We start from the raw sequence: 22,551 nt of genomic DNA on the forward strand, positions 1-22,551 counted from the left end.
TCCTTATTACTTGCCCCGTCCAGATCTGATTGGGCAAGATGGTGTTGACTGAACAACTTTTCTCTCAAAGATGGGATTTGAGTGTTTAGGTACAAGTGCAGCCTCACACAAGGTTGTTCTTTGCGCGTACTCTTGTGACAAGGTGCTAGACCAATTGCTGTAATTAGGAATTCAACACATTCTAATTTTGGAAAGCAAATAGCATTCTTAGCACAGTCCTTTACTTGGGAAAAAAACCCCACACTAAGCTATGATTCCCAGAAGTCTTTGAGAGAACATTTTAAAGCTGGCGGAGCAGAGATAAATGCAAAGAAAAGAACACTTTGAAAGCATGTTTCTAGCAAAACATTTCAAAGTGCTACCAATAAAAAGCCAATAAAGACTTCCATTACCACATACAATTGTAAACTTGTGCAAATAATTTTTCTTAAAAGAAATGCACCAAAAACCTCTGAGGAGTCATCACCTAAGCAGTCCTAAGAAGAGCTGTCTGGGAGTTCAAGAGTTTAGGTGAAGAATTAAGGAAAAGCTGCAACTGCTGACTCACTTCACAGAAAAGTAATTGCAGGTGACCTGAGCAAGGTCCTACCTCGAACGAAATGGGGAAAAGTAGCAGAAATGGGCTGAAGCAGATTCTATTTCCCAGTGTCACGGCTGGTGGGACGAAGTTAACTCTCTCTTGGGTTTTAAGCCTTTGGTGAAGGGAAGAAAATCCAGCAAAATGTAAGTAGCTCTTGCTAATCATCAGAAAGAAGGTGGTATCTGAAAATATGAGAAATCAAGGTTTAAGAACAACCTGGAAGACAGAGGAAATAACTTTCATTAAGATAAATACTCTGACTTCTGAAAACGGTCCTATATTGTCCTCAAATGCTATATGCACTTTCCATTATATTTGAAAAGTCGTGGCAGTCTGGTGAAGTTCCCACTGAATGGAAAAGGGGAAACATAACACCCATTTTCAAAAAGGGAAAAAAGGAAGACCCAGGGAACTACAGGCCAGTCAGTCTCAACCTCCGTGCCCAGCAAGATCATGGAGTAGATCCTCTTGGAATCTCTGTTAAGGTATGTGGAAAATCAGGAGGTGATTGGTGACAGCCAACATGGCTTCACCAAGTGCAAGTCGTGCCTGACAAATTTGGCAGCCTTTTACAATATTGCCACAACATTGGTAGACAAGGGGAGAGCAACAGACATCATCTACCTGACTTATGCAAGGTGTTTTACCCTGTCCCACATGACATCTTGGTCTCAAAATTGGAAAGTCATGGATTTGATGGATGGACCACTCGGTGGATAAGGAACTGGCTGGAGTGCGGCCAATGGTTCAATGTCCAAGTGGGAGCCAGTGATGAGTTGTGTTCCTCAGGGGTCAGTACTGGGACCAGTGCTGTTCAACATCTTTGTTGGAGACATGGACAGTGGGATAGAGTGCACCCTCAGCAAGTTTGCTGATGACACCAAGCTTTGTGGCATGGTTGACATGCCAGAGGGAAGGGATACCGTCCAGAGGGACTTGGACAGGCTGGAGAGGTGGGCCTGTGCTAACCTCAAGGGATTCATCAAGGCCAAGTGCAAGGTCCTGCACCTGGGACATTGTGGCATGGTTGACATGCCAGAGGGAAGGGATACCGTCCAGAGGGACTTGGACAGGCTGGAGAGGTGGGCCTGTGCTAACCTCAAGGGATTCATCAAGGCCAAGTGCAAGGTCCTGCACCTGGGACATGGCAATTCCAAGCACCAATGCAGGTTGGGTGGAGAATGGCTGGAGAGCAACCTTGAGGAGAAGGACTTGTGGGTGTTGGGGGATGAGAAGCTCACTATGAACTGGCAATGCGCGCTGGTAGCTGAAAAAGCCAACCGCATCCTGGGCTGCATCAAATGAAGCGTGACCAGCAGGTTGAGGGAGGTGATTCTTCACCTTTCCTCTGCTCTTGTGAGATTCCACCTGGAGTACTGTTCCCAGCTCTGGAGTTCTCAACACAGGAAAGACATGGAGCTGTTGGAATGAGTCCAGTGGAGGGCCATGGAAATGATCAGAAGGATGGAGAACCTCTCCTATAAGACAGGCTGAGAGAGTTGTTCAGGGGGAGAACTTACAGTGGCCTTCCAGTACCTAAAGGGCTCCTACAGGAAAGCTGGAGAGGGACTCTTTGTCAGGGAGTGTAGTGATAGGGACAAGGGGTAATGGTTTTAAACTGAAAGAGGGGAGATTTAGATTAGATATTAGGAAGAAATTCTTTACTGTGAGGGTGGTGAGACACTGGAGCAGGTTGCCCAGAGAAGTTGTGGATGACCCATCCCTGGAAGTGTTCAAGACCAGGCTGGATGGGTCTTTGAGCAACCTGGTCTAGTGGGAGGTGTCTCTGGGATTTTAAATCCCATAGACAGATGTCAATTCTTTATTTCCCCAAACAGAAGACTTGCTGCAGCTGGAGTACTTGTGGGAGATGTACTTAATCAATGGATATTCTGGATACTACGAAAGGACTTCAGATCCAGTACTTGTTGGTCGCTGCAGAAACAAGGAGAAACACCCTCTCAAAAGGGAAAACAGGGAAGACTCAGAATGAAATCCCTTGGGACTTTTTGGAGTAAGGTAAGGATTAGTACAATTGCTTTTACGTGAAGGCAGCTGCATAAGGTAAACTTCCTCCAAGATTTAGAACTAGCTTGATATAGGCAATCATTGATTACTGATGAAATGCTAATGCTGGGCTAAATGTAACTTACTGAAGAGGTAGCTATGCTGTTAGTGAACAGAAACATTACTATACCTGAAATTTACAGGAGAATGTAAAAAATAAAGGTCACACTCAAGATGGCTTTACAAGGTATTTGAAGACCTTTTTTAGTCAAAATAGTAGATGAAAATTCTGGGATTCCATATTTAATATTGTGTTGCTATGAATTTTGTATTTGGTTGGAATATAGGAATATTTGAAGACCTTTTTTAGTCAAAATAGTAGATGAAAATTCTGGGATTCCATATTTAATATTGTGTTGCTATGAATTTTGTATTTGGTTGGAATATAGGAAAGAATTGGCATGACAGATTGTTTATTGATCAACCTGCTGCAGGTGTTGGAGCTCTGCAGAGCCTGGGCAGGGGTTTGGGTGTGCTCCCTGGCATGGGATTAGGAACCCGAGAACAGCCCTGGGATGTGAGCTGGAGGGGGGGTTTAAAATAGCCTTGAAAGGGAGAGAAGAAGAGCAACTGACTTGCTGGCAATGTGCATTTTTAGGGGAAATTTGCAGGTTTTGCAAGAAACCCAAAACAGTTAAATAGAGCTCAAAAAGGTCAAGAAACTTGAGGCAGCAAAGACAACACTTCCCTGTGGCACTAAAATTTAGCATGAAAATTTTTGCAGATGACTTTTACCTCGCTGCAAAGAAAGGCTGGTATGAAACTGTGTACATGAGCTTAATGATCCCAGTGCAAAAGGGCTCCTACAGAATGTTTTCTCCTTTTGTTGGCTGCTTCTAACCAACACTTTAGAAACACGTAAACAATTTACAGCAACAAAGGGCTTTTTTTTTTTTTTTTTTTCCCTCTGACCGTAATGTAAAAATTGAAAGAAAGGCTGGTATGAAACTGTGTACATGAGCTTAATGATCCCAGTGCAAAAGGGCTCCTACAGAATGTTTTCTCCTTTTGTTGGCTGCTTCTAACCAACACTTTAGAAACACGTAAACAATTTACAGCAACAAAGGGCTTTTTTTTTTTTTTTTTTCCCTCTGACCTGAATGTAATAATTGCTACATTTAGTTTATGGTCCTCCTTTTAGGGAAAAAAAAAAAAATAAAACCAATGATAATAAGAGCAGAGGACATGCAGAGCCAAAGGAGGTAAGTGACAGATGGTCACTGGATGATCATGCTAAGTCATAGCATCAGAGAACCTAGAAAGGACTCAGGTCTGGGGAAAGAATAGCACGGTGCAGTTTCCAAAACTTAAGTAGGTACTTTTGAAACATAACTCTAACATCACTCTGAAGTATTTTTAAAACTCCTCAATATTGTGCCTGCGGGAGAAGCTATTTTTTTGTGTTGGCAATGGGATTTTTGGCAAGCTCAGCTGAGTTCCCCTCACTGCACAGTACATGGTAATGTTCATTATGATTATATCTAATACTATCCATTCTGTGCAGAATTAAATTTGATCTAATTTTGAAATGAATTCAAACTCCTTAATACCCAGGTGCGTTCTGGAACCAGATTTTTCTTGGTAATTAGTCCACCACTCCTTGATGGTTAATTTTTTCATTTTATACAAAATTCTTACTGCATTTTTCATTTCTGCTTTTAGAATGGAAAATATTTAACAGCACAATAAAAGGGTCTTATTCTTTTTTTTTGTTAAAGGCCAAGAAACCATAACAATGGACCACAAAGATCCCCCAGCTTGCTCAGTGCTCTGCTCCTGGAGAAGCAGAGTACTTTTCCAGTCTCAAGGACTGAAGCTCTGGAGAGTTTTGAGTGTTAAAAGTTTCTAATCTTTTATTCTGCTTTACTTATCCATCAATACATATTCATGAGGAAGGTCATTATAGCAGCACCCAGTAGTGTGGCTCCAGTTTTGAGCAGTGGCACTCAACACTTAACAGCCAAACTCACAGAAGAGCATTGCAGAACTGAACACCGAGGCAGTTAGAAGAAAGCAATTTTCTGAAACCTGATGAAACTAAAAAAGTTTTCACTTACATTATTGGGCTACCAGGGGGAAAAGAGATTTCTAGCTTATTTGAGTCTGTCTTCCTACGGATTTTAAAATGCTATTTTGCCTTGAGAGCGCTCTGGCGGGGTGCTGCATAATGTATTTTTCAGATGCGAGAGAAGCGCTGCACAGGGTGAGCGAGGACAGGGGGCTGAATGTCTCACAGTCACATAGGGGGTCTTCGAGATTCAGCGAAGAGCGATGAAGATTTCATGTTCAGAGAGACACAGCACCACTGCAAGGATCAGGTTTGTTCTGCTGCAGGTGGGGAGACCCGAGATTTTGATGACAGACTTGATCACCACAAAAAAACCTTTGGTGTCAAACAAATTAATCACCACGCCAGATTTGGGTAACAATTTGGCACAGAATGGAGAACTTAGGGGAAGCTCCTGGAGTGTCCCTCAGACCACTTGAGCTCGAAGGAGCTCTGCATGTCCTGGCATAATCCCAAACCTGTCCACTGGTCCTGGATACACAGACATACAAATGCAATGTTAGGGCATCCCTCCTGTAGTTTACGTGCCTCAGATACCTTTGCATAGCCTGCCGCACAGCAAGCTCTTTGTACTTTTAGTACAGTGTAAACTACTTTTCAATGATTTATATTTTCATGATAATAAAATTATATGCAAAAATTACTTGAAGGCTAATATATGCTAGCTAATATGTTGCAAGCACTCAAATACGTGTATTTGTTAGTATTTCCCAAATCAAGCATTTAAGTCAAATTACTGTGTATATCAATGACACTGTATTTCAATGTATATAAGTGTGCTTGTGTTTGGATGAGTGGGTGGCAGTAAATATAAGATATAACCAATGTATTTTTATACCACGGACTAGATATTACTTTCTTAAAAACTGTGTTTTGCCAGAGCATTAGTTTGATTCGTTAGATTCAAGTACTTATGCATGTATGAGTAGCAAAGAATAACCTAGCAAGATGAAGTGAAGGTACCCCTCTTTCTTTCTGGTCTTTGCTTGCTGACTTCATCTCCCTTTCTCTTTCATGTTCTGCAGGTGTGAACCCTGGGTTGCAACCCACGGCATGGTTCAAGGCTATTTTCACCCGTTTCTGCGTATTTATGCCCCGACAGCAGGAAAATGCCACCATCATGTGAGAGGCTGGTGCCATGATGCATTTTCTTCAGGTGACTCCAAAAGGAAGAGAAAAATATCAAGTCCCGTCACTTGTACACAGTCGGAGGCTGCAAGGATCCAGTCAAAGGTCTCTCTCATGCTGCCTTTCTAGGACCTGGCAGCTTCTGGAGGAATCTTACCTCTTTTTGGTACCCACCCAGCTTTTATCTTCAGTCTTCTGTGGGACTGGCTGCCTCTGAACCGCAGTCATGGTCGTCCGCCTTTTTATTTCTGCGATTACAAGGTAAGACTTTGTTGCATCCTTATCACTGCTATGATCCTGGAGATGACTTCTGTACCTTCTCTGCACTTACCCGTATGCTGCCCATGATCTTGTTCTGAAAAGTTGTTTCTTCTCCTCTGAACATCACCTTCCCTGCTCTTGAGTCTCTGCTAAGTGACTCTTCTGGCACATTCCCTCTTGGCCTCCCTGCCCATCCCTGGCTCACTGCAGGCTTAGCTGAAGTGCATTTGGAGGACTTGCAGCAGAGCTGTGGAGATGTGTTCCCTGCAGTGGTGCTGCTGGGCCAGGGGAACTCTTTTGAGTCCAGCTGCTCCCACGCTGGTGTGATGCAGAGGGTGATTTTACATTTTACATCACTGCTCATCCCTGATTTGCCCCCACGCCTCCCCCCACCAATTTGTAGCCAGAATATGGACTTCTCTTTCTGGTGGTTTTAAAATGGCCACTTAGTTTTCAGATTTTTCATAGGAAGAAGTGCTTTTCCACAGCTGAAATGGCTTTTATCAGAATATTCTTAATATTAAACAATGATGCCTTTCAGTGATTTAAAACCATCACCCTCTAGAGACTATTAAAAATACAGTAACCTTGGCAACAAAATAGAAAGTGATACTGGTTTAGGTGTTTAAAATGAGGAACATACACCCTTACGTGTGTGAACATATTGTTAACAGATTGGTTTGGGTTGTTTTTATTTTCCTAATCATATGGCTCAATCTCACATTTCCTCCTCTTGCTTCCTTAAACATTGCAGTATTAGAAAATAGCATTTTTTTTCTTCATATTAAGCCTGTCCTACATCACAGAATGACATCTGCTCAGGGAAAAAAAAATAGTCTGCTCTCTGAAACAGAACAAGAAAGTGCCCAGATAATGATGAAGGGGTTTATAGACACTCTTGTTGACTGACAATAAACAGAAAATTAAAAGCATACGCTCAGGTAAACTGAGTAGTCACTCACAATTATTTTCATATCAAATATTTTAGAGAATGTATAAAATTGCTCTGTTCCAGTTGGTGCTTTTCAGAAGTCTAGATTTGCATTTTTAAAGGCTAAGAAGGTGCATGAAGAGGTAGATGGTACGTATTTCAGGTTAGGCATGAAGAACAGAAATATTCCCTGTTACTGCTCCAGAAGCTGACCTGTATGTTAAGGGACAAGTTAGTGAGTTTGGACAGTTATCCTAAACATGGAGATACCTGGGAATAGCAGGAAAAAGCTGGATGGATGCATGCCCCAGCATTACTGAGGTCACTGGGGCTCTGCAATACGCAGAGGGCTTCGCAATTGAAAATCGTTCTTATATTTGGCTGCCTGAGTTTGTGTGTGTGCATTTGATTTTGCAAATGACACCAAAATATTCCCCCTCATTAATTTAAGGGGCTTGAGGCAGTAAGTTCAGGCCATCTAACAGCAAACTACAAAAACTGCTGTGTGTTTTCTTTTTTTAAGTTTGTGAAAGAATTTGTTTCCCCAAGCTAGTGATAATATGGATTTGGAGCACAGCTTTCCCAGATTTATTTAATAAAAGGTTACCATTTTTCTTCTAGCAGAAATAAGCAGAGAAAAGAAAGCTATTCTCCTCGACACAATGGAAGGTAGGATTATAGACTAAACACAAGGGAGATAAGAAAGGTGAATCAATTTAAATGACCTTTATTCAAGCTTCATTGGAACAAATGAATAAGAGGATTTATCCCCCAGAAAATATAGCTGAAATAAGAAAATAATGACTAAATAGCAAAATAAAGGAAAATTTCTAATTATATTGAAAGAGATTTGCAAGGGTTTCTTAGTTAAAAATTAAAAATAACTAAGAGTATGTTAAAACCTGTATAAATCAAAGCTGAGCAAACATAATAAAACCACTTGGATAACTGGGCTGGGAGTAGGATATAGTTTAGTGCTTGCAGCTGAGAAATGGCATTGCCTGTTTGCACCATTAACCTTCTAAAATTCAGTCCTCCTGCCTTGTGGATCAACTGTTTTAGAGATTAATTGGCTCTCTAATCCTAAGAAATCCTGGTTGTTTTTTTTTTTTTATTTCTCACACAGGACAGGACCCTAAATATCCTGCTGCAGAGCCAGGCGAAAAAAAAGGCAGCAAGTGGGGATTTAATGGAGTCACAAACCCCAGGCGTGGGACTCAAGATTCAGAGTGTCAGGTAAACTCTATTGTGTTGAATTCGGTCCTCAGCCTGCCATCTGATTGCCCATTTTTGCAAGGCAGAGGCTTCCCTGAGGCAAGTTTCAAGCGTTCAAAGATGTGTGCTGAACATCAGCTGCCCTGCAACAATATGCAGATTTTTACGTGTTGGGTTGTTGGTGGGTTTTTTTCCAAAAATATTTTTTTTTATCTATTTTAAGAAAACAACCTTAATGTAATAAACTGCATGTGCAGTTCTTCTTCTGCCTTTTTTTGTTTGTTTAGTTTAAAACTTATATCTTCGCCTCTTTTTGATATGGCAATCAACCAACTAAAAACATCAATTACATGGTGATAAATTTCTGCCAGGACAAAGATCCTAGGGTAATAGATTCAAGCAAAGTGATGGAATTTGGCAGCTTTCCTTTCCTAGAGAGATTGTGTCAGTTGCTCCTAAATCCATCGATCCAGTGAGACAGTAATTAGTTAATTTAATGAGAAACAAAGGACTTTAGCCAGCAGAGTTTGCAGTACTAACAAGACAGGTTATTATTGGAAGCTATTTCCAATAAAAACACTTCAATCAGACAACAAGAGTATTGTCCCTTGATTAAAAAAGAAATTTAAATCTGAGTACCTTTGTAAATAAAATTACTCAGAATACAATCTTAAGAATATATTTTCACAAACTGTTGAGCATTTAAAGGGGAACATATATGCCATCTTGTGGGTTGGTGTTTGGTAAGATGAGTCCTCACATAGTGTATCTTGGCCACTCGTGAGGAAAGCTCCCTGATTTCTAGAAAATCTCAGCTTTCAGTGAAACAGAATGAACCCAAACACCTCCCACTTTTTTCCTTTTTGCGTAAATAAACACCTTTTTCATTACGGCTCTATGTGCTAAATGCACATTTTCCACTGGTAATTAAGCTTGATCATAAAGACAAAAACATAATTTGCATATATTTTGAAGAGAAAATAGTAGTCTGATTTAATTTACTTTGATACAAAGCTGGTGCCTAACAGAGAGCAGAAAAAAGTCCTTGTTACCATAACCCTTGAATCCATAGAAAGTTTAAGGTGATGTTAGTGGTGTGGGATTTGTTTTTTCAGTTTGCCTTTTTTTTTTTAATGCTCTGCTTTATTCTCACTGAACGAGTTGACAAATGTTAAGATGAAACCTCAGCTAAAGGAGATTCTGCAGAAATACTGTCCCCCTAGCAACACTGTTACTATGCACAAGGAGTACATAAAACCTTATTCCCCTAAAAGACTGTGTTTGAGAAGGAAATAAAATTTTATTTTATTTTTAAATAAAGATAAGGTGCTTGCAAATGTTTCATGTACCTCTAAATATACTGTAAGCACAATCTGAATAGAAGCAGAATTCATAATATAAACTCAGAATAAAGACTGCAGCACCGAAGCAGATAACTAGTGGAACCACAGATACAGATCTTTTCTGTGAAAAGCGTGTTTCTAGCATTATGTTGGGAGAAACAGAGCATTTGATTTTGATTCCAGAGAAACAGTAGTAAAGAGGACAATAGCATCCAGGAAGGGTAGCTGCTATAATAATAGGAGAGGGCATGTGAATGGGAAAGGCTTGCAGAAGCTTAGTTATTGCCGAGAAGAGGCCTAGGTCCTGCACAGAGAGATGGTTCACAAAAGACAGTCCTGCGAGAAAGCAGAGTGAATAGGAGAGGAAAAATGAATCTTTTCAGTGGCCAGATGAACGATGCACTCAGAATAATGTGCCTCTAGAAATAAATCCTCTATCTCTTCTCTCAGAAGCTTGCTTAGGAACCACAGCTTACAGAGTATTAATGACTGCAGTGAGTTAATGAATATGTGTTGTGTTGGTGCAGTTTACAATTGACTAGCAAGAGGCATCCAGCATTTTTAAAAAATTCTGCTGTATCCTCCGAACTGTTGCTAAGGAAGGATCGTATCACCAGGAATCTCTAAGCACATTCTTTGAATACGTTGCTTTTAGTGATTGTATATTTTCTTTTTATCGACCAAAATGTGAATTCCTGTATGCTGCAGTGCGTGTCTGTCACCTTGCTTATAGAAACAGTTTCAATAAGATTCATAGGGTTATATCCTTATACATTTGGTCACTTTGATGCTCACAAATGGCCATTTTGCACCTTTACCCCACAAGGAAGCAGGGGTCCAAGTCCCAAAAGGCTGTACAGTACGACCCCGGCACTGTGGTGCCTGCTCCTGCCACCCCCTGTGGAGGACATCTACCCAACAGGTTCACCAGCTTCTGCAGCATCCAGGCAGCTCAGTCCCACTGCAGAGCCACAGGTGGAAGAGGAACAAGCCTTAGAAAAAAGGTGGGTTTTTTTCCCCCTCTTAAAAAGCATTTCCAGCAGCAACCTCTCTGTAGCTGTTTTACTTTCCCAGCTAAGCAGACCCACTGCAGGTGCAACCCAATGCAATTCTTTTGCTTTTGTACACTCACCTTCATGATGCATCTCTGTAAAATGGCACTGTTCATGCTTGCGACAGAGGTTACTAATTATATTGCATGTTTTACATGTTTACAAGAACATTACATTGTTTATATATATTTTTGCTGCAGTTAACAAATTATCTTAAATGTCAAGTTGCTTGATACAGAAATAAGGGAGTTTACTGTATGCTTTAAAGCACTACAATTGTTGGTAAATTGCAGAATTACAGACATTTAAACAGCATTTGGAAGGAAAATTCTTTCCCAGGGGATTCATCTGACATCATAAACTATGGAAGTGAAGGCTTAGCAATTTATAAATGTCAGCAGAACAAAAACCACCCCGACTTCTGAGCACGATTAGTCACGTGCAGTTAACGGTTTAACTAACAGTTGCACTGTACCGCTATTGATTTCTTATTGCTTTCCTGAAGTTAATTTGATGGCTGTTCATTTATCACTAATTGTGCTGTGAGCCTTGAAGTGGCTTGGGAGCATGGAGGAGGTCATCTCATGGACTGGACCCAGCAGTTTGCGGCACAATGATTAAAAGTGAGCTACATCTGTCATTCTGCATGTAAGAACCATCTATTATCATCATCCTTGTCCTCACCACTACCGTCTGTGTCGCCCTGGCAGCACTTTTTATCAGCTAGGGCCATTAAGCACTTACAAAATCTGTTTTTTCTGGTTTCCTACAGAGGTGCTGCTGGAGGGTTTTTTCCTACAGAGAGGCTGTGGCTGCCCTGCAGGTGCAGTTCAGGGGAACAATGAGCTGGCAGCCGTGCCAGCACCTGGCACTTCTGCTCAGCTACTGTGCAGGAGCATGAGTGAAGCAAGTTCATCTCTCAGCTCCACAGGCAGGTTGGTGAATCCTAACAGCTTCAGGTAACACCCACCACCCAAGGAGTTTGTTGGTGGTACACTTGTCTCACACTGACCAGCGCCTTTTCTCTTCAAAGCTGTCCCACTGCCTGAAAAGGTTTTCTGACCCATCTGGAAACCTGTTCTACCACCTGGCTGGATGTACTGCTGCCACTTCCCCTCCCGCTGCTAACAGTCTTCCCTGAACAATACAGCTCTGGTAAGCAAAAGTGCCATATTTCAACATCCTTATTTTCCTCCTGGAGTCCCCTTTGCTCACGTAATATGCCTGAGAATATATGGTCTGCTGGTGTGCCTGCGTTCCCCACACAGTACTCAAACTGAGTCCATCTTGGTGAGCTGCCTGTCAAATTCAACCACTGCTTGTTTGAGAAAATGCCATCAGGCATCTCATCCCTCCAATGAGATCTGCAATTTGCAGCCGTCCACCAGCACAATGGGAGTCACTGATCCACAGCCTCTTAGCAGACTCCATCGCAGGTCAGAGGCAAAGGCCAGAACATGATGCCTGTCGGTGCTGTATCTCAGCAGATCGAGAGTATCATCTGTCCCACAAGGTAATGTCGTGTCAGTACTTGGTCCTTCTGACACAAATCCTTTTTGTTTATTTCCCTGGAGTTACAATGGTAAATCCTATGTCTAAGTAAAGACATTTAGTAATGAGAATCAGGCCAAAACTTCCTAAGTGCCTTATTAATGTTCTTGTCTGTATCTGCCCTATTTAAACGGAGAAGTAAACGGGATGAACACCACACCAAAAATTGCCCTAGCAAACCATAACCCATCACCGTATCATACTTCACCATTCCCGAGCCAATAGTGTCTTTCTGTACCTATCCAGCAGTGGATCCCTAGGCAGTGCAGGGGGAGCTTTACTATTAATTACGGTGATAATGTAATATGATTTGCATGTGCTCCATACATATTACATATTTCACATGGATAATAAGGGATACAGTGTAAATACCCAAAGAAAGGCATAATGAGTTATAATACCTAGACAGGGACTCCAGAACAAATAAAGAAAAACATAATTGTTGAGAAGTGTTTTGGGGAAATCTGAAGTAAACAGAGTATTAACAAAAGCGAATGTGGAAACAGGAATTAGAACAGCCCCAAGAAGAGTGTTGTTTCCATGTAATTTCTCCCAACTAACTTGCAATATAGAAGATGAACATCCAATGCAGACTGACATTAAAAATGAGATTAAATAGGAAGATGAGAAAGGAGGAAGAATGTTCAAAATAAGGAAAAGTTGAAAGATACGCATGCATTAAAAATGGTAAATTGGTACTCAAGTAACAGTAACAGAAGTATGATAGATAAATTGGGGAATTTTTTCCCAACAACAGAATAATTTCAAGCATGTTTCATTGTGTTGTCTTCTTTACATTAAAATGTATTTTATCATTACAGGCTAAGTAAAATGACAGCAACAATTCTTCTTCAGCTAGCAGGACAGTCAGTGCTTATGAAGGAAGATCGGTCTATAGCAACCCAAACCTCACAAACAGCTGATGCCAACTTTCTGGTGCCAGACAAGTCAAGTCCCTGCACTCCATGTGCCTTGTCTAAAAGTGAAGATTGTATTTGTTATAGTTGTGATGAGTAATTAGCTCATAACCTCAAAAAGCTTAAATAACAGAAGTGCCACGTCAGTGATACATACCGGTATTGTGCAGGAAGGAGAAGTCTTATGCTTGAAAGACTCTAAAACAGGAACTGCATCATTTTAAACCATTAGGGTAAGGAAGACTGCTGCTTCCTAGCTTGTTTTCTCTGAGATTTTTTACATGGGATACCGTCTCATATATCAGAGAGCATTTCATTATCTTTCATGGTAATGTTCAAGTCATATATCATAGTTTCTAATAAATCTTAGATTTGCCAGCCTAGCAGAGTATCAATAACATTACCTTTCAAAATACTGCTTTCAGCATTGGAAACACAGGGCTACATCTTTCACACATTTTTTTTTTTTTGCAGTTTATCAAAATGAAACATGACATCTACTGTAAATGATATTCCCATTTAGTGCTTAATGATACATCTGCTTCCCATCACCCACAAATTCTGATGGTTTGCTAAACAGCTACTTTGTTTAGTGACAACCTGTATGCCAAACGAAAGGTTCGTTAGCTTTAGCCTCTCAGCAATGGAAGCTGGTGTAATTATGAGTCGAGTCTACCAGCTAAAATGGTAGACTTTTTTCTAGTTATTACACTAGAAAAAAGAGTTTACAAATACTGATTTAACACCGTGCTGACTTTGGAAAGAAGATCAGTTTTAAAATTTGAAGTTCCATCAAGTTCTATTAACTGGGTGTAAATGGTGCTCTGTCAACAGAAACTCAGCCCAGAAGACGCCACTATTGGGATGGAAAATGTAAGAGAGAATGTAACATACATACCTTTTTGTTAGCTTCTGGTGTACTTGATAAGCCATGTGGACACGTTCAGAATTTCAAGGGATTCAGAGGCAAAACAGTAGAAAAGCATATTCCTCCAGTCCCAAAAATGTGTCCTATTTTGCAGTCTCTAGGCTGGGTAGCGCCCTCTACCGTTCAATGTGCATCGCAGCAGGGTTAAGTACCACAGATTTAAGCAGTCGATTTCCAAGTGTTTTTTGATGGCAGAACATACAAATTACAGTAGACCTACAGCAAGGTAATTTTTGAAGGTTAAGCCATGAAAAAGAGGTTAAATGCAGTTTAATAATTTATGTCTAAATTAACTTTATATTTTCTTATTTTTCTTTTTTTTTTTTTTAAACTCTAGGCTTTTTTAAAGACATTTTTCTGAACTTTGACAGAATCACTGGGAGTCTCAGTGGTGTAAATTAGCTCTTAACTCTACTAAGGCAATAATGTGAAGGAGTTAAATGTACCTTCTTTTGTTGTCATGCATACTTAATAAAAACCCACAGTTAACTTGTGATTGGTATCCTGACCACACGTCCAAGACATATTGATTATCTTGCTGCATTTCATATAAGTACTTGTTGTATTGCTTTCAAAATGATTCATGGAGATTTTGATTCTATGGACAACTACACTACTTTGACTCAGAGAAAGGGAGACCTAGACCTGTAAGAGTGAGGAAAAATCATTATTTTTCCTGATTTCAGTTACTTTCTAAGGCACTCAAAAACTTACTTGATCAAATAAGAAGGAACAGTACATAGGTCCATATCTAAAATATGCTTCTCACACACCATACGTATAATATAGTCTTATATCATGATAAATAGGTTGATTTCTATGAACTGACAATACGATATTTCTATATAATTAGTATAAACTGTTCACATAGATAAATTACAATTTCAAAAAGAATTTCAATGGTAGAAGTTCATGCCATGACTTCAAATGGAACGAGTCTCATGGTCACAGTTACTTTGACCAGCCATATATTAAAAAGCCAAGCTGTATCTGATCCGGTTTCAGCACCAAGCCATTAAATCTGCTCATTCCTAGCGTTAGAAGATCAGCAATTACAAGCCTCTTTCTAATGTTTGTTTCTGAACCATCTGTCCTCACCCCGAGCTTGTCCCTGGAGGTTACATGTCTGTAATTTCAGGACAGAACACGAGGAAAGTTCACTCCTTCCCTGACATATGTTGCTGCCCTGACAAAAATCTGCAAACCACAGATAAACCAAAGTTAACTTCCATTTCCATTTTTAGCATCAAACCTCCCTTAGCCAAGCCTCACTTGATATCATCAGTTTTAGAGCTGCTTCACATGGTGGCAAATTATCCATACCATTATGCACTTACATTTATTAAAAAGTTATGATTTGATATCCCCAAAGTGACTGTAGATGATTATAACCATTTACAGTTCAGGAATGGAAGTGGCCAATACTGTTACCAGGTCCAAGGCCCTACACATCCTGGTCTACTCCAATAATGACAACAATTTATTTGCAGAGAAAGGGCATCTACAACTCTAGAAAAGAAGATGTACTAAGTGAAATTAATGTGTACAGAAAAGAAAAATCTCCATTTTTATCTCTGGAGAGAAGGTCTCCCACGCTTTTGGCCAGGCTGGTGTGCAAGGAGGGGGCATGGCCTCCTCTCTCCATTCTACTCATGCTGAAGCTCAAACTCAGGAGCAGATGGCTCTCTGGCCGTCACTCAAACCCTCACCCGCACACTTCGCTGACAATAAATCGAGCTGTTAGAGGCTGACCGTGATCCTCAGCGTCCCAGGGACATGGCCTTGTCAAAATAAAGTTGACCTCTAAATGACACTCCAAATATTAAGACATTTGAGGTGCTACTGGGAGAAGGCTGAAAGTTGACTTAATGTGAGTGTTTCACCTGAGTTTCCAGCCTTTGCCATGCTCACATCAGGTTAAAGGAAGAATAAGAGGCAAATCATTATTTTTTGTCTTACCTGTCACTCAGTATATTTCCTCCTAAGAAAGCTGGTAGCTCAAGAGACATGCCCCAGGTACCATTTTTTTGCACCTGTCCAAAAGGAGAAAGTAGCAATCCATTATTCTGAAAGGTAGTTCAATATTTAGTAAGAAATTAATATATTTTAAAAAATATTACCCCTTTGCTAAGTGAAAACTCTACAGCCACTGGCAAAAATCATACCTATGCCCTTACCTAAAGTCCTGCAAATTTCTCTTTCTGCTGTGATGGTCCCTTTTTTCTTGACCCCCAGCAGAAGGCTGGGGATGAGGCAGTTGTGGTGAGTGCCATCATTTCTACAAATCCCATCCTAGATCTGGGGCTGAAAACTGGCTCTTCTCCTCTATCCCACCGGGACCATCAAAATGGGCTCATCTCCTTGTGCTGCTGATGCCTTTCTCTCCATAGTGACACTGATGCTTTAGTTGCCACCTGAACGTCATCCCTCAGCCTTTGCTCTCCTGCCACCACTCCTGCCACATTGCTGTGTGCCAGGGCACAGGGATTGAAGCTGAACCACCATGCTAACATTCCATTTGCCTTGATTTTCCACTTGCTCTGCTCCAAACTGGTTTTGCTTCTCTCCCTCCAGTTTGGCTGCCAAATGAAAGCAAAAAAATAAAAATATATTCCTTACCTTAGATATGTCCAACACGATTCAAGTTCTTCACTGCGCTTCTCAGACCCGTCCTGGAATTGCATGCAACCCTCTGTAATTATTAAAGGAAATTCACTTTACACAGACAAAAATCTCCAACTCGGGAGCAGAAGTTACATTAAAAACAGTTCAGCTGTGTAACGTGCTTGATGAAAGTAAAATGCAATGGCCAAATTGCCTTCTCTCACCTGTATCCCTCCTCGGTCTGGCACAGACTCCATTGAGATGAGTGGAAAGACTCCCATTGATGTCGATGTGCTGGGGATCAGGCTCTTGATGCCCGTGCTTTGAGGGACTGAGCAAAAAGCACCTTTGTACCACATATATCTGGGTAATTTTAGTTGTGGCAGTGAAGTGAAACAGCACCTGTTGGATGGATGGAACAGGGAAAGTTAACAAGGGGCTGTGAAGTGTGAGACAGATGGAACCGCCTGCAAGTGAAAATAATGAGAAGTCTAGGACATGCATTGTGGGGTTTTTTAAAAGACTATTTAAAAGTTTAGCCTCTGCCTCTTCTCTGTGTAAGAGCAGTATTGACTGTTTTTTTAATGCATGGCTCATTGGATATGGATGTCTCTCCTTACTGAGATGCAGGAGAGAACTGTGCTCCCCCACAGCTCCCCTCACCCCCAGCCAGCAAACCAGCTTCTGCCGGACCCTGGTCCCAAAGTCTCTGCTCCCAAGAGCAGGACTTAACCACTGTCTATCTGCCAGACACACCTGTTCTCCCCCGAAAGACCTTCCCTTCCGCCTTCTCTGTGCTGAGAGCTTCCCTAGGGATGCAGGGCAATTTTCTCCTTCTGCTCTCCTACGTGAATTGCTCCCACATACATTATCTCAAGCCCAGGCTCAGAGTGCTGCAAGTAAGATATGCTTGATGGTATAGGGAGCACATGCCTGGAGGATTAACCAGGGTTTTGTGCCACGGGGAGCTGTAACCACTGTAATTTTCCCTCAAGACAGAGAGATCCAGTCTATCCTGCTGCTTGATCCTTAAAATAGCCTCTTTATTTGTCTGTTTGCAAACTAGTTCAATTTTCTGAAGATTAAATTCTCTCTACATTGATGATAGAGGCAATCAGCTTTCTTACAAGGTTTCTTTAACAATTCCCTCAGCTACAAACAAATCTAAGCTTTGAGAAGTTGTATTTTAGCAAGAATGCCTGGGAGTTTGCAATGCTCAGACTTTTACTGGTATTACAGGTCACTGCCCTTCTCAGCATTTACCAAAACTGAAACACTAAATAGCTTGTTATTTCTATTTAGAAATGTGTCGATGCTTGCACCCTCCAGTAGCCTTAGTATACCAAAGAAAGATTAAACATTCAAGTAATTTAGCTTAGTTCGGGTTTATTTTCAATTAACAGGAGAAAATCCTCTCATACATAATAGGTTAATTTAGGTTTGGGTTTAGTTTATTTGTCTGACAAAAGTAAGCATTTAGGCTTAAAAGTTAAAATCAATAATGCTGTTAAAAATATAGTTAAATAAATTAAAAATATTAGAAAAAAATTAGAAGATTAAAATACTGATTTCAAGGGTATTTTCCCCTTTCAGGATGTTTTAGATGTAGCAAATACCCCAGAATAAATATACAAAACATTTCAGGGAAAAAAATGTATTATTATATAAGGTTTCATTTCCTAACCTTTAACCTTTCTCTATGTTTATTGACTGTACTTTGAATGCAAAACCTGCTCCAGCCCAATTTACCAATGTCAGCTTGTCTTCTCTGATGCCATTTTTGGCTGTCTTACCCATGTTGAGCTGGCAATGGTTATCCAAATAATTGTCTCCCCTACCGTATTTGGTGAGATGATGTGTTCTGAAGACATCTTCCAGACTTTACAAGCAAGGGGAACATGAGTCCAGGGAAATAAGAAGATTGGCTGGCGATGTCTCCCATTGAGGTTGAATGCTGTGTGATCAAACAAAAAATAAAAAAAAATTAGTCTCTTCACAAACTGATGTTAATTGTTAAAAGGTCAAAGTTTCCTCTTTCTTTGGCAAATGAGGTCCAGCAGTTTCCATAGGTAGAAGATCAGATAGTGTGAGGGTGAAGAAGAGAGCAGATGTACCACAGGACTTTTGGGTCAAATCTCATATAAATGGATACACTTGAAAACACACACTTCTTAATTTTGCGGGTTCTGATATTTCTGTTAAGGTACCCTTCTTCCCAAATGACTTTTTCTGAAGATCAGTAAGATCTCAGACTGAAACTTCCTGCTCCACCCACCCCCAAGCTGCTGACTTTTATGCTTTTGTGTGTTTCCTGTGTTTATCCTTGTCTTTGAAAAGCTATAAACCCATAATTTTTTTTTTCATGGAATCATTTTGTTTTCTGTAGCAGGACAGAAGCTATTGATGGGTAGGTATCAGTGAGCTGTATTTGGACAGGTGGAATGGAAAAAAAGGGACAAGAAAAATAAAGAAAAATGCTGAAAAACTTAGAGTATCTTTAAGCTTTCTGATACACTTTTGATGTAAACACCTAGCAAGAAGCCTGGTAAGGAGTAAAGAGAGTTACAGGTGCATGAGTAATCAGTAGAGCAATGGACACTTTACATCTCTGAGAAAAGCAGGGAAAACAGTGACACCATTCTCATTCAAATTGGTTTGACAATTAAAAATGAGTGCTTACACAAAACAAGTAAACATAGTTACCTCTCCTCCAGCAGTTCTCACTGAGCAAGCATTTGCTCTTGCTCTTGCCCGGTGACAGAAGGCAAAACCACATATCCAGCTCCTCAGAGACATGAACGCTTCAGTTCCAGGGGAACCTGTGTTCAGAAAATCAATTGAAGTGAAAAGGAGACCGGCAAACATTTAAGAACAGTGGGGAGCTAATGATCCCTTTACAGTCCAAAGACACCGCGATTATAGTAATCTTTACAGAAGACTGAGAACAGCAGCTCCTACTCCGAGCAGACATGTGGGAATCATCTCATGGAACTGAGTGCTCCTTAAAAGCCAAAGTGCCAGGACAAAACTGTATCAAAGAGAAACGTAGGACAGCCACTATTTGGGGATGAAAGAGAGGGCCATTTGGTGCCATGTTTTAGTTAAATTGACACATCTTCTTGTTTCCATAAGGTATTTTATTCCCATTCAAATCTTTATTTTCTGACTCACCTGTACATTATTTTGGTGTCTTTGTTTTTTGCCATCGCCCATTACAAAATAGTAAGAAGATGAGCCAGAATAATAACCACTCTGGGACCCAGCTGTTACATGTGGGCAAAAAACCCCGTTGCAGGATGGTGTTTCCTACAGAAAGATGCCTCAGTGCCCTGTAACCCAGCTTCTCTCCCATCACCTCCCAGTGCCCAGCTGTTCCCAACCACGTCTCTGACAAAGGTGCACTGATAAGGTCCAGATGTGGATTTGACAACCGTATGTCCCGATCACACTCTGCCTGTGAGAATGCTACAGAAACCCAAACTTACTGAGATTTGAACAGTTTCCCATGACAGAAGTTTGGTTTTTCCTTCCTTTAGCAAACTGATTTAGTCCTTTTCATCTTTCTTGGTTGTTCTGGATAGATAAGCACCAGTTTGAATCACAGACTTCAGGATTCACACCTGAGTCAGAATTTTTTCTCATTTTCTAATTTTATCCATGTGCCATTTTATTTTATCCACTTGTCCTGCATAGCTTGTTTATCTCCTAAATTCTTCCAGCCCACTTCTGTTTGCTTCATGATTTGTCTCTTAGCATGTTGCTTTTCCACCTTCCTAAAAATAAAAGGTCCTACTTTTCCTATGGATTGATCTGCCACCCACCACTGCAATTTATAAAGACCTGCCAGCACGTTCAGTGCCAGTTTTTCTCAGTGAACAAGTGCCCTTCATTGGTGCTACACGACTTTCCGAAACCTCAGATTCTGCACTAGAGCTGCGGGCGGCAGGCCAGTATATGAAAATTTTGGATGGATTGCAATTAGGCAGCATATTCCTAGCACTCTCCGTACGTCCCGCAGACTGTTTTTCCTATCTGCTGTCCCACGATCCACATTCACTCTTTATACAAGAATCTGTCCCTTTTTTGCAAGCGCAGAAGTGGGGTGCTGTAAATAAGTTACTAATTCCCCAGGTGCAAGTCGGCCTCTTTCTAGTGACTCATGCAAATAAGAGAAGTTTCTCAGGTGCTTGACATATGTTTTCCTCCTTATTCTACTTACTTTGAACCTACCTCCCCTCCCTCAAGCAAAACAAAAAAAACCAGTGACATACTTAGCCCAACAGGAAATTTTCATTATTGACTTCAAAGAGCATCAAATATTAATTCAAAGCCTGAGTACTAAGATGCCTCATTCTTCTTGAAAATATTTCAATTTAGTAACTATTTTACTCAGCGATACTAATATAATTAGCTGGAGCTTACTTTCCACACCCCCCCAGCAATGATTATACATAGAACCACAGTTTATGCAGGTACCACACCAGTCTTCAAAACACAGAATTGAATACATAGTTAACCTATCTTAATACTGAAAAATATTTTTTTTTATTCTATTATTGTCGGAATAAAGACACATGTAGAAATTGTTCCCTGCAAAATAGCAATTGCATTTAAGAACATCTGTCACTCTTTAAACATATAGGTCATAGAAACTGTGGTTAAAATGTACTTTTAATGTAAATGAAGGTTTAAATACGAAGTTACTTTAAGCAGAGATCAGACTTACCTAGAACCCAGACTGACTCAGTTTGTCTTTCCTAATCGGAAAAATCCTGTAACAGTCACCACTGCAAAGGCCCAGTGTTCTTCTTTTGAAAGGAAGCAAAATGACTTCTCAGAAAGGAAGATGGGCATCTCAGCAGAACCATTTTAATCTGCAAAATAGAGAATTGTGTGATTGAGTGGTTACAGCTCCAAAGCAAAATTTACACAGTGAGGACTTCTGAGAACAGCCAGGTCACACTCTGAATGCAGGGCCCAATTACTGGGATTGGGGCAGTTTTTTCACTTAAAGATTCCTTTAAAAAATCCCTCTAATCTGAGACCAAAATCTTAATTTTTCATTTGTAAGAGGATTTTGTATGATTTTCTGTTTGGCTTTCTCACTTTAAACTTCCTACTGAGGATTTTCCATCCTTTGACCTCTGTGAGATTTTGCACATGGATTACTTTACCTCCAAAATGTAACAATATTCAATTTCATTACAATCTGTGGGAGAAAAGACTTGATGTTTCTTTTTACATTGTAAAGAAAGTTCAAGATGGAAAAAGTCTGAGTCAAACTGAGCTCTTTTGTATATGAAGAATTTGAGTCTGATTTTACTCTCATACTGGAAGAAATATAAAGTCTTTGAAGTCACTCCATCAAAATCAACAACGACATGGTAATAAAGAAGAGCTGTTTATGTCTTTTTTTTTGTTTGTTTCCTACCTTAATCTGAAAAAATAATAAAAATTATCTGATTTATGATTGTTTGTTGTGTATATAAAGCATTGCAAACACATTCAAAAATACAGACCAAATACAGTTCTGATAAAAAATTCAGGATTCCTTCCTGTCATTTTCAGGGAGCAAGTTTCAGCTTTTCATTTTGATTTTTTTTTAGAATTCACATTTTCCACTGTGGTCTCCTATATTTGGTTTATTAATATTTCTCATGTCATAAAAAGAAATGACAGGGTTTCTGCTGCACTTTTGACATTTAGAATCAAAAATACATATTGAGTCAAAATAAGTGAAGCTCACAAGTTTCCATTTTCGTTTTTATGACATCACTGTGAGTTATAACTTTGAAGCAGTGGTGAATTATAACTTTGATGCAGCGGCTGTAAGAAACAATGAATGAGGGAAAAAATGTCATGTAGAAAATTAAACTCAGAAGAGGACTGAATTAACTAAAATGAAT

General features: G+C 40.2%; 1 long non-coding RNA gene across 1 annotated transcript; it reads right to left on the reverse strand.

Annotated features, from left to right (window-relative positions):
• Window positions 1–667: 667 nt before the first annotated feature.
• Window positions 668–16,710, reverse strand: LOC106895127. The gene is made up of 4 exons (XR_001413361.1): window positions 16,661–16,710; window positions 16,001–16,074; window positions 14,012–14,257; window positions 668–762 (listed from the first exon to the last, which is right to left on the reverse strand). It is a non-coding gene; the product is annotated as an uncharacterized LOC106895127 (long non-coding RNA).
• Between the last annotated feature and the right edge of the window lie 5,841 nt (window positions 16,711–22,551).

This window comes from Calidris pugnax, unplaced genomic scaffold, assembly GCF_001431845.1.
Source record: "Calidris pugnax isolate Ruff unplaced genomic scaffold, ASM143184v1 scaffold103, whole genome shotgun sequence".
Classification (NCBI taxonomy): Eukaryota; Metazoa; Chordata; class Aves; order Charadriiformes; family Scolopacidae; genus Calidris; species Calidris pugnax.